The following is a 12,992-nucleotide window of genomic DNA, read 5'->3' as shown; positions in this document are numbered from 1 at the left end:
GGGCTGGGACACCGGGTGTAGGGTGCACATCCTGGGATGCTGCAGGGTTGAGCAGCACCAACAGAAACAGAGTTAAAGTGGCCAGATCATCAGTGGAGAACAGTCTGCAATCCCCTCTGTTCTGTGACAGAGGCTGAGATTCGGCCACTTCTGCTCTGTCTCTCAGAAGAAGCATAGCAAACCGCCAGGGAAAGCCACCAGAGAACAAAAGCCTGGAAAACCCGGCACACAGGGTGCCAATCCCCACCCCCCCTCGAAGGGGACATGGACTCTACCCAAACAGGGTTGCCTGAGTATTAGCGAGGCAAGCCCCTCCCCCAGAAGGCAGGCTGAAATATCAAGAAGCCCACATCCCTAAGATCCCTATAAAACAAGGGTGCACGGCCTGGGTCCTGGTCAATAATTTGGGCTCTGGACAGCCCTGCAACCTCTCCTCATCAGAATGATGAGAAGGAGAAATCCCCCCCAGCAAAGAAAAGACAATGAGTCTGTGGCCTCTGCCACAGAACTAATGGATATGGATATAACCAAATTATCAGAAATGGAATTCAGAGTAACAATGGTCAAGATGATGTGTACACTTGAAAAAAGTATTAATGAAAATGTTAATGAGATTATAGAAACTCTAAGGGCGGAAATGAGAGTGAATCTGGCAGAAATTAAAAATTCTATGAGCCAAATGCAATCAAAACTAGAGGCTCTGACGGCCAGGGTCACTGAGACAGAGGAACATATTAGTGAATTGGAGGATGGGTTAATAGAGGAAAAAACGAAAATAGAAGCTGGTCTTAAAAAAAATCCACACCCATGAATGTAGGTTATGGGAGATTACTGACTCAATGAAACGATCCAATGTCAGAATCATCGGCATGCCCGAGGGGGTGGAGAAAAACAGAGGTCTAGAAGAGATAATTGAACAAATTGTAGCTGAAAACTTCCCTAATCTAGCAAGGGAAACAAACATTGGTGTCCAAGAGGCAGACCCCTCCAAGCTCAACCATGACAAACCTATGCCATGTCACGTCATAGTGCAATTCGCAAATATTAGATCCAAGGATACAGTATTGAAAGCGGCCAGGGCAAAGAAATTTCTTACGTACCAAGGCTAAGGTATCAGAATTACGTCAGAGCTGTCTACACAGGCCTGGAATGAGAGAAAGGGTTGGGGGGCATTTTTAAAACTCTTTCAGAGAAAACATGCAGCCAAGGATCCTTTATCCAGCAAGGCTGTCATTCCGAATTGATGGAAAAATAAAGACCTTCCAGAATCGCCAGTCATTGACCAATTTCATAACCACGAAACCAGTCCTACAGGAGATATTAAGGGGGGTTCTATAAAGGTAAAAAGGCCACAAGAGTGATACAGAACAGAAAGTCACAACCGATAGAAACAAAGACTTTACTGGCAACATGGCATCATTGAAATCATATCTCTCAATATTCAGTATCAATGTAAATGGCCTAAATGCTCCCGTAATATGTCACAGGGTTGCAGATTGGATAAAAAGACATGACCCATCCATTTGCTATCTACAAGAGACTCATTTTGAACCCAAAGATACATTCCAACTGAAAGTAAAGGGATGGAATACCATCTTTCATGCCAATGGACCTCAAAAGAAAGCTGGGGTAGCAATTCTCATATCAGACAGATTGGATTTTAAACTAAAGACTATAGTTAGAGACACAGAAGGGCACTATGTTATTCTTAAAGGATGTATCCAACAAGTGGATATGACAATTATAAATATCTATGTCCCCAACAGGGGAGCAGCAAGATACACAAGCCAACTCTTAATCAGAATAAAGAGACATATAGATAAAAATACATTAATAGTAGGGGACCTCAATACCCCACTATCAGAAATAGACAGAACACCCTTGCAAAAACTCAGCAAAGAAACAAAGGCTTTGAATGCCATACTCAACGAGTTGGACCTCATAGATATATAGAGAACACTAAACCCCAGATCCAAAGAATACTCATTCTATTCTAATGCCCATGGAACATTCTCAAGAATAGACCATGTTCTGGGACACAAAACCAGGTCTCAACCAATACCAAAATACTGAAATTATTCCCTGCATATTCTCAGACCACAATGCTTTGAAATTGGAATTCAACCACAAGGAAAAATTTGGAAGAAACTCAAACACTTGGAGACTAAGAACCATCCTGCTCAGGAATGATTCGATAAACCAGGAAATCAAAAATCAATTTATACAATTTATGGAGACCAACGAGAATGAAAACACAACGGTCCAAAACCTATGGGGTACTGCAAAGGCAGTCCTAAGGGGGAATTACATAGCCTTCCAAGCCTCACTCAAAAGAATAGAAAAATCTAAAATGCAGTTTTTATATTCTCACCTCAAGAAGCTGGAACAGTAACAGAGGGACAGGCATAATCCACGAACGAGGAAGCACTTGACCATGATTAGAGCAGAAATCAATGAACTAGAAACCAGTAGTAATGTAGAGCAGATCAACAGAACCAGAAGCTGGTTCTTTGAGAGAATTAGTAAAATTGACAGACCTCTGGCAAGACTTATTTAAAGAATAGAGAAAGGACCCTAATTAATAAAATTATGAATGAAAAAGGAGAGGTCACAACCAACACCAATGAAATTGGAAGGATTATTAAAAACTTTTATCAACAGCGTTATGCCAATAAATTAAGCAGTCTGGAAGAGATGGAGGCTTTCCTGGAAACCCATAAATTACCAAGACTGACATAGGAAGAAATTGATTTTTTAAACAGGCCAAGTAATTATGAAGAGATTGAGTCAGTGATAAACAACCTTCCAAAAAACAAAACTCCAGGCCCAGACAGTTTTCCTGGGGAATTCTACCAAACATTCAAAGTAGAAATAATACCTATTCTCCTAAAGCTATTTCAAAAAATAGAAACAGAAGGAAAGCTACCAAACTCATTCTATGAGGCCAATATTACCTTGATCCCCAAATCAGGCAAAGACCCCCTCAAAAAGGAGAATTACAGACCGATTTCCCTAATGAATATTGATGCCAAAATCCTCAACAAGATCCTCGCTAATAGAATCCAACAGTACAGTAAAAGGATTATTCATCATGACCAAGTGTGATTCATCCCTGTGATGCAAGAGTGGTTCAACATTCGCAAATTGATCGGTGTGATATCATATCAACAAGAAAAGACTCAGGAACCATATGATCCTCTCAATTGATGCAGAAAAAGCATTTGATAAAATACAGCATCCTTTCCTGATTAAAACCCTTCAGAGTGTAGGAATAGAGGATACATTCCTCAATCTCATAAAAACCATCTATGAAAAGCCTTCAGCAAATATCATTCTCAATGAGGAAAAGCTGGAAGCCTTTCCCTTATGGTCAGGAATATGACAAGGATGCCCACTCTCGCCAATATTATTCAATACAGTACTAGAAGACCTTGCAACAGCAATCAGACAACAAAAAGTTATAAAAGGTAACCAAATCGGCCAAGAAGAAGTCAAACTGTCTCTCTTCACAGATGACATGATACTTTATATGGAAAATCCAAAAGAATCCACTCCCAAACTTTAGAAGGTATAGAGCAATTCAGTAATGTGGCGGGATACAAAATCAATGCTCATAAATCAGTTGAATTTCTATACATGAATAATGAGACTGAAGAAAAAGAAATTAGGGAATCCATCCTATTTACAATAGCACCAAAAACCATACATTACCTTGGAATTAACTTAACCAGGGACGTAAAGGACCTATATTCTAGAAACTATAAATCACTCTTGAAAGACAGTGAGGAAGACACAAAAAGATGGAAAAATATTCCATGCTCATGGATCGGAAGAATTAACATAGTTAAAATGTCCATGTTACCCAGAGAAATCTACACTTTCAATGCTATCCTGATCAAAATACCGAGGACATTTTTCAAGGAACTGGAACAAACAGTCCTTAAATTTGTATGGAACCAGAAAAGGCCCTGAATAGCCAAGGAACTGTTGAAAAGGAAAAACAAAGCTGGGGGCATCACAATGCCGGATTTCGATCTGTACTACAAAGCTGTGATCACAAAGACAGCATGGTACTGGCACAAAAACAGACACATAGACCAATGGAACAGAATAGAGAACCCAGAAATGGACCCTCGGCTCTTTGGGCAACTAATCTTTGACGAAGCAGGCAAAAACATCCAGTGGAAAACAGACAGTCTCTTCAATAAATGGTGCTGGGAAAATTGGACATCTACATGCAAAAGAATGAAACTTGACCACTCTCTCACACCATACACAAAAATAAACTCCAAATGGATGAAAGACCTCGATGTGAGACAGGAGTCCATCAAAATCCTAGTGGAGAACATAGAAACAGCCTTTACGACATCGGCCAAAGCAACCTTTTTTATGACGGATCCTCAAAGGCAAGAAAAACAAAATATAAAATGAACTTGTGGGACTTCATCAAGATAAAAAGCTTCTGCACAGGCAAGGAAACAGTCAAAAAAACTAAGAGGCAGCCCACAGAATTGGAGAAGATATTTGTAAATGATGCTACAGATAAGACTGGTATCCAAGATCTACAAAGAACTTCTCAAACTCAATACGTGAGAAACAAATAAACAAATCATAAAATGGGCAGAAGATATGAACAGACAATTTTCCAATAATGACATACAAATGGCTAACAGACAGATGAAAAAATGTTCAACATCATTAGCCATCAGGGAAATTCAAATCAAAACCACACTAAGATCCCACCTTACGCCAGTTAGAATGGCAAAAATTAACAAGGCAAGATACAACAATTATTGGAGAGAATGTGCAGAAAGGGGATCCCTCCTACATTGTTGTTGGGAATGAAAGTCGGTACAGCCACTTGGAAAACAGTGTGGAGGTCCCTTAAAAAGTTAAGAATTGAGCTACCCTATGATCCAGCCATTGCACTACTGGGTATTTACCCCAAAGATACAGACGTAGTGAAGGGAAGGGCCAATGCACCCCAATGTTCATAGCAGCATTGTCCACAATAGCTAAATCATGGAAGGAGCCGAGATGCCCTTCAACAGATGACTGGATTAAGAAGATGTGGTCCATATATACAATGGAATGTTACTCGGCTATCAAAAAGAACAATTTCTCAACCTTGCTGCAACATGGACAGCACTGGAGGAGATAATGCTAAGTGAAGTAAGTCAAGCAGCGAAAGACAATTATCATATGATTTCTCTAATCTATGAAACATAAGAACCAGGAAGATCGGTAGGGGAAGAATGGGATAAAGGGGGGGGGGTAATCAGAAGGGGGAATGAAGCATGAGAGACTATGGACTCTGAGAAACAAACTGCGGGCTTCAGAGGGGAGGGGGGGTGCGGGAATGGGATAGACTGGTGATGGGTAGTAAGGAGGGCACGTATTGCATGGTGCACTGGGTGTTATACGCAACTAAGGAATCCTGGAACTTTACATCAGAAAACAGGGATGTATTGTATGGTGACTAACATAATATAACAAAAAATATTAAAAAATAATAAAAAAAACTTCTAATGTGAAAAAAAACATTCGGTGAAATCTATTCAGAAAAATGACTTTGTTCATGTGATGACTGTAGGACCAATGTCAGCTATCCAAAGCAGTAAGTTTGTAAATGTGCAAGATAATAAAAGAAACATGCCTTATGGTATTTTTATTTTTACTTACCATTTAATGTTGAGATAATTCTGCAAATGCTTAAGATAATTTTAATTAGAATTAATAAAAAACTATTTTAATAAACTATTAAAAAATGATTCATTCAAGCATCTAATTAACTATGGAGATTCAAAGGAACATTTTATTTGATTGTAGTCAATTTAAAAGATTATATATAATATATATTATGTGTACTTTATTGATATATATTATATTTTATATTTTTATGTATTTCATATTTTTATATTAGATATATAATTAAAAATGAAGAAGTAAATAGATAGCTGACATACTTGTGTCCTTAAAAAAAATCAGCTCTCTTTAACCCTAAAACAAAATGTTATACAATTCTTGAAAGAATTGGTGTTATAACTTATAGTCCATTGTGACGTGGTAGTAAATATGGTGGAATTGATATTATAATCAATGGCTGATATTATCTATGAGCATCTATGAACTTCTTTTCTGGATTTATGGTAAATAAAACTAAGGTCTACACTAAATGATACTATATTCATGAAAATATGGTCACTTTATGGACTCTTAGAAACAAACTGAGGGCTTCAGAGGGGAAGGGGGGTTAGGGGAATGGGATAGGCTGGTGATGGGTAGTAAGGAGGGCATGTATTGCATGGTGCACTGGGTGTTATACGCAACTAATGAATCATTGAACTTTACATCAAAAACTAGAGATGTACTGTATGGTGACTAACATAATATAATAAAAAATATTATTATAATAAAAAAATAAATAAATAACAAAGTCAATTAAAAAAGAAAAATAATTGAATTTGGAACAAACATATTATCCATTGAGGAAAGAAAGATACATTGAGTCCAGAGCCTGTAATGGATGCCCTGCAGATGGGGGAGTTTTCTGCTAAATAAAGAATGCTTTAGTATGGCATATGTAGCATACATTTTATTTTACAGAGGTAGAGCTGTATTCATGCATGCAGATGGTGTGATCACGTAGCTGTTGATACTACTGGGCTAATTCTTTTGGATTGCAGATTATTGACTGGATTGAAATCATTCCACTTTAAGGTTGTCAGTTAGGAAAATGGGTGATGTAATCTATGTAAGTGTTGGTCAAGTTTGGAAATACAAGATTTTAACTGGAGTTTGAGCATAGTTGCATTGTTTACAATAGAAATGGTTTAGGAGCTAGTTCATACATGTATGTGCTCTCTGGGTGGGAAGGTAATGAGGGACTTTGTAAGAGACAGGGTTGAGTCATATTAGGATAGGCTTTAGATGAGCTCACATGAAATTCAATGACTAAAGCTAGCATGTAGGAGTCCAAATCATCAATAGTAATTGTAGAAAATAAGCATTTCCTATTTCTTTCCTGGATTTGGGATGGGGGCATTTGCTTTGTTTCCCAGGATAAACATATTATTTCTTATGCAATGTTTTTCTTTAAATGCATCTGTCATTTCTAATTAAATGATTTCTTGCTTAGATATTATTCAAAAGTATAAGATGGAAATTTACAATATTACTCAAATGTAATGAGTAAATATATCTGTCCATGGAAGCAATATTTTCTGAATGTAAATGACATCTTCTGGAAATAATTCAGGCATTCATAAGAATAGTGACATGTTATGATTATTTTTTAACACAAATTTTGCCCAAATGTACTACTTGTGTGTTTATAGCATTTTTTAAAAAACTTTCATTGCCTGCCATTAAATTTCCAGTGCAATAATAATCACATCTGTGATAACAACGTAGGATGCTTTGTGAAAATCAATGAGTGTTTTGAAACTTTTTGGGAACAGTGTCCCTGAGAAATCCAAGGACAGATGTGTGGATAAAAATATGATGGTAACTATGTTGATTTTAGTGGCAATGGGGAAGATGGTAAAAAATGGCGCAGCTACTATTCATGGGTCACTCATGCACCTCACATTTGACATTTCCAGTATAATTTACCACTTTTCAGCTTGTAATAAGTCTTATGTTTGGGGTTTTTTTTTCAGATTTGTCTAGGCATAATTGACAAAAATCATATATATTTAAGGTGCATAACTTCATTTAAAATACTACACTTTAGGGGCACCTGGGAGGCTCAGTTGGTTAAGTGTCTGCCTTCAGCTCAGGTCATGTTCCCTGGGTCCTTGGATTGAGCCTCACATAAGGTTCTCTGCCCAGTGGGGAGTCTGCTTCTCCCTCTCCTCCTTGCTCATGCTTTCTGTCTCCCTATTATTCTCAAATAAATTAGTATTTTTAATTTAAATTGAATTAGTATAGTACATCATGAGTTCTTGATATAATGTCCAATGATTCATTAGTTGAGTGTATCACCCAATGCTCATCATATCAGATGCCCTCTTTAATGCCCATCACCCAGTTACCCCATCCTTCCTTCCACCTCCCTTTCCAGAACCCTCAGTTTGTTTCCCAGAGTTGATAGTCTCTCATGGTTTGTCTCCCTTTCTGATTTCCTCCCATTCAGTTTTCCCTCCCTTCCCCTGTGGTCCTCTGCACTATTCCTTATGTTCCACATATAAGTGAAATCATATGATAATTGTCTTTCTCGACTTGAACTTATTTCACTTAGCATAATACCTTTCAGTTCAAACCATGTCTATGAGAAAGATAGGTATCCGTCATTTCTGATGGCTGAGTAATATTCCATAATATATATGAACCACATTTTCTTCATCTGTTCATCTGTTGAAGGGCATTTCATCTCCTTCCAGAGTTTGGCTATTGTGGACATTGCTGCTATGAACATTTGGGTGCATATGCTCCTTTGTTTATCTACATATGTATAATTGGGGTGAATACCTTGTAGTGCAATTCCTGGATCATAGGGTAGCTCTATTTTTAATGTCTTCACAAACCTCCACCCTGTTTTCCAGACTGGCTGTGCCAGCTTCCATTCCCACTGACAGTATAAGAGCATTCTCCTTTCTCCCCATCGTCACCAGCATTTGTTGCTTCCTGTTTTCTTGCCTTTAGCCATTCTGACTGGTGTAAGGTGGTATCCCATTGTGGTTTTGATTTTAATTTCCCTGATGGCAAGTGATATGGAGCATTTTTTCATGTGTCTCTTAGCCAATTGTATGTCTTCTTTGGAGAAGTGTGTGTTTATGACTTCTTCCCATTTCTTGACTGGACTATTTGTTTTGGGGGTACTGAGTTTGAGAAATTCTGTATGCATCTTGGATACCACCTGTTTATCTGTAATGCCATTTTCAAAAATCTTCTCCCATTCTGCAGGTTGCCTTTTAGTTTTGTGGATTATTTCCTTTGCTGTTCAGAAGCTTTTTATCTCGATGAAATCCCAATAGTTCATTCTTCTTTTGTTACCTTGCCTTTAGAGACATTCTTGAAGGAAGTTGCTTTTTCCAATGTCAAAGAGGTTGCTGCTTGTGTTCTCTTCTAGGATTTTAATGGATTCCTGTCTCACATTTAGATCCTTCATCCATTTTGAGTTTATATTTGCATATGATATAAGAGAATGGTCCAGTTTCATTCTTCTGCATGTGTTTGTCCAATTTTCCCAGCATTGTTTATTGAAGGAACTGTCTTTTCCATTGGATATTCTTTCATGCCCTGTCAAAGATTATTTGACCATAGAGTTGAGGGTCCATATCTGGGCTCTGCCTTCTGTTCCATTGATCTATGTGTCTGTTTTTGTGCCAGTACCATGCTGTCTTGATGACCACAGCTTTGTAATATAGCTTGAAGTCAGGCATTGTGATGCCCCTAGCTTTAGTTTTCTTTTTCAACATTCTCTTGGCAATTTGGGGTCTTTTCTGGTGCCATACAAACTTTAGGATTGTTTGTTTCAACTCTGTGAAAAATGTCAATGACATTTTGATAGGCATTGCTTTGAATGAGCAGATTGCTCTGGGCAGCATAATCATTTTAACAATGTTTATTCTTCCAATTCATGAACATGATATGTTTTTCCATCTCTTTGTGTCTTCCTCAATTTCTTTCATCAATGTTCTGTAGTTTCTAGAGTACAGATCATTTACCTCTTTGGTTAGGTTTACTCCAAGGTATCTTATAGTTTTTGATACAATTGTAAATAGGATCAATTCCTTAATTTCTCTTTCTTCAGTCACTTTGTTAGTTTATAGAAATGCAACGGATTTCTGTGCATTGATTTTGAATCCTGCCATGTTGCTGAATTGATGTGTGAGTTCCAGCAATTTTGGGGTGGAGTCTTTTGGGTTTGCATGTAAAGTATCATGTCATCTGTGAAGAAAAAAAGTTGGACTTCTTTGCCAATTTGAATACCTTTTATTTCTTTTTGTTGTCTGATACCTGAGGCTTGGATTTCTAGTACTATGTTGAACAAAAGTGGTGAGAGTGGGCATCCCTGTGGTGTCCCTGATCTTAAGGAAAAAGCTCTCAGTTTTTCCCCATTGAGAATGATATTCACTGTGGGCTTTTCATAGATGGCTTTTATGATGTTGAGGTATGTTCCCTCTATTCCGATTTTGTGTCCACCCTCAGAAATTATAGTCTTTACCCCCCTTTATTGTTTTGGATCATCTTGGCTTTATTTGCATCTCTGTGGCAGCTTCTGACCACTTCAGATTTTTTCTAGGGCTCATTTTTCTTGGGTTGTGGTTCATATTTTGGACTCTATTCACTTGCTCAACCGTCCTTCAGCAGAATGACTAGGAGGAGGAACTCAGGTCAAAGAAATGAAGCACAGGCAATGTTCTCTGCCACAGAACACATGAATATGGGTCTAAGCAAGATGCCAGAGTTAGAATTCAGGATACCAATTATAATGCTAATAGCTAGGCTTGAAGAGAGCATACAGGACAATACAGAATCTCTAAGGGCAGAAATGAGATCTAATCAGACAGAACTTAAAAATGCTACGAATGAGATGCAGTCTAAATTGGATGCTCTAAACAGCTAGGGTAAATGAGGCAGAAGAGCAAATAAGTGATCTAGAAGACAGGCTGATGGAAAGGAAGGACTTTGAAAAAAAGAGAGGAAAAACAACTCATAGCACATGAAGAAAGACTGAGAGAATTTAATGATACATTGAAAAGATCCAATATCAGGATCACTGGGATCCAAGAGGTGTTGGAGAGAGAAGCTACAAGGCATATTTGAGCAGATCATGGCTGAGAACTTCCCTATTCCTGGTAAGGAAACAAGCATTCACATCCAAGAATCAGAGACGACTCCTCCCCAAATCAATAAAAATTGTTCAATACTGGAACATATAATAGTGAAGCTTGCACATCCTAGAGCCAAGGATGCTATCCTGAGTGCAGCTAGGGGGAAGAGATTTCTTATGTACGGAGGGACGAATATCAGAATAACATCTGACCTTTCCACAGAAACCTGGCAGGCCAGAAAGGGCTGGCAAGACATATTCGGGGTACTAAATGAGAAGAACATGCAGCCAAGAATACTTTATCCATCAAGGCTGTCATTCAGAATGGAAGGGGAGACCAAGAGTTTCCAGGAGAGACAGAAATTGAAAGAATATGTAACCACCAGCCTTGCAAGAAATATTAAGGGGGATACTGTAAGCAAAGAGAGAACCCAAGAGTAGCATATATTAGAAAGTAACATAGACCATCTACAGAAACAGGGACTTTACAGGCAATACAATAGCACTAAATTCCTATCTTTCAATATTTACTCAAAATGTAAATGGGATAAATAAAATCTTTAAAAAAATATATACTACACTTTAAAATAATCACTATAATCAAACTAATTAGCATGTCCACCAACTCACTTAGCATTTCTTTTTTTTTCCTTTTTTTCTTTCTTTCTTTTTTTTTTTTACTTGTGAGAATACTACCAACTGGTGAAATCTATTCTAACAGAAAATTTCAAATATACAATGTTGTTAATTATACTTAAACTGATGTACAATAGATTTTGTTCAGCATGTGTACTGGAAACTAGCATTTGACCCACATCTTCCCATTTCTCCCTCCCTTTAGTCAGTGAAAATCTCCATTCCACTCTGTACTTCTAAGTGTTGATTATTAGATAGTAATTATAAAGTGTTTATCTTTCTTGTCTGGCTTATTTCACTTAGCTTAACGTCCTCCAGGTTGATCCATGTTGCTGTTGTTATGCAATACGTATTACACATTTCATTTATCCATTTATTTGTCATTGGATGTGTAAGATTAATTTCCATATTTTATCTATTATGAATAACATTGCAATAATGATTATAGGAGTACAAGACTCTCTTCAAATACATGATTTCATTTCATTTTATTTTATTTCCTTTGGGTACATTCCAAGAAGTGGGATTGTTGGATCATATGGTAGTTTTACTTTTAACTTTTTGAAGAACACTTATACTATTTTCCATAATGGCTGTACCATTTTCCATAATGGCTGTACTAATTTATATTCCCATTAATAGGGCTCAAGTGTTTTGCTTTCTCCACATTCTCTCCAACACTTTATTATTGTTATTATTAGCCACTCTAAAATGTGTGAGATCGTATGTCATGATTTTGATTTCTCTACTTATGACATTCAAGTTCAGAGAATTGAATTCACTAATCCAAGTTTACAGTTCTAGTAAGTCACAGAACTAGAATTAGATCTAGCATTGGCTCCAAACAATCTGTAGCATGTTTTTGCAATAAACAAAAAAAAGCAAAACCAAAAAACAAACAAAAACAAAACACACACACAAAATAAAATAACATGCCTTTAATCTGAATCAAAACTCAAAGTAGGTACTGATAAATCAGGTATCTCTCAAAATATGTGTCTACGTACTCTATTTATCTAAAAATGCTGATTCAGCATTGTGATATTTCATGAAGATATTTATAGAAGCACACAGATATATGCACATACAAACACTATTCATTTTAGATCTCTTTATTCAATAAAATTATTATGATCACAAGATCTATAACCAGGTAAACAAATAAAAATACACATTGCTTAAATATTTAATAAGCGTATTAATTCCAAAGTCACTAAAGCACTCTGTACTCTATATTGTTTGTCTTTTTTAATACAATCTGTTGTGGAAACATTAGAAGGCATGAAATTTTCATGTATGACACATTGCAGAGATACTGTAGGGAACTGTGCTTGGCTAGATCCCAGAGGATTCTCCTCTCAGTAATCTGATTCATTCTAGGAAAGCCATTTCACAATGCTGTAAAATCTAGGTAACTGAGAACAATGAAAAATAATTATTTTCTATGAACATATAGATACAATTATGAACAAACTTTTCAAAGAACTAAGGTAGATTTTGTGAAGCCAATAGTTTCAAGGAAGTCCTGGGAAAATATTTCTGATAGGTCTTTTATAGAACTCTTCCCATACAGGTG

The sequence above is a fragment of the Ursus arctos genome, unplaced genomic scaffold (assembly GCF_023065955.2).
Source record: "Ursus arctos isolate Adak ecotype North America unplaced genomic scaffold, UrsArc2.0 scaffold_5, whole genome shotgun sequence".
NCBI lineage: Eukaryota > Metazoa > Chordata > Mammalia > Carnivora > Ursidae > Ursus > Ursus arctos.
Note: the sequence above shows the minus strand (reverse complement) of the source record.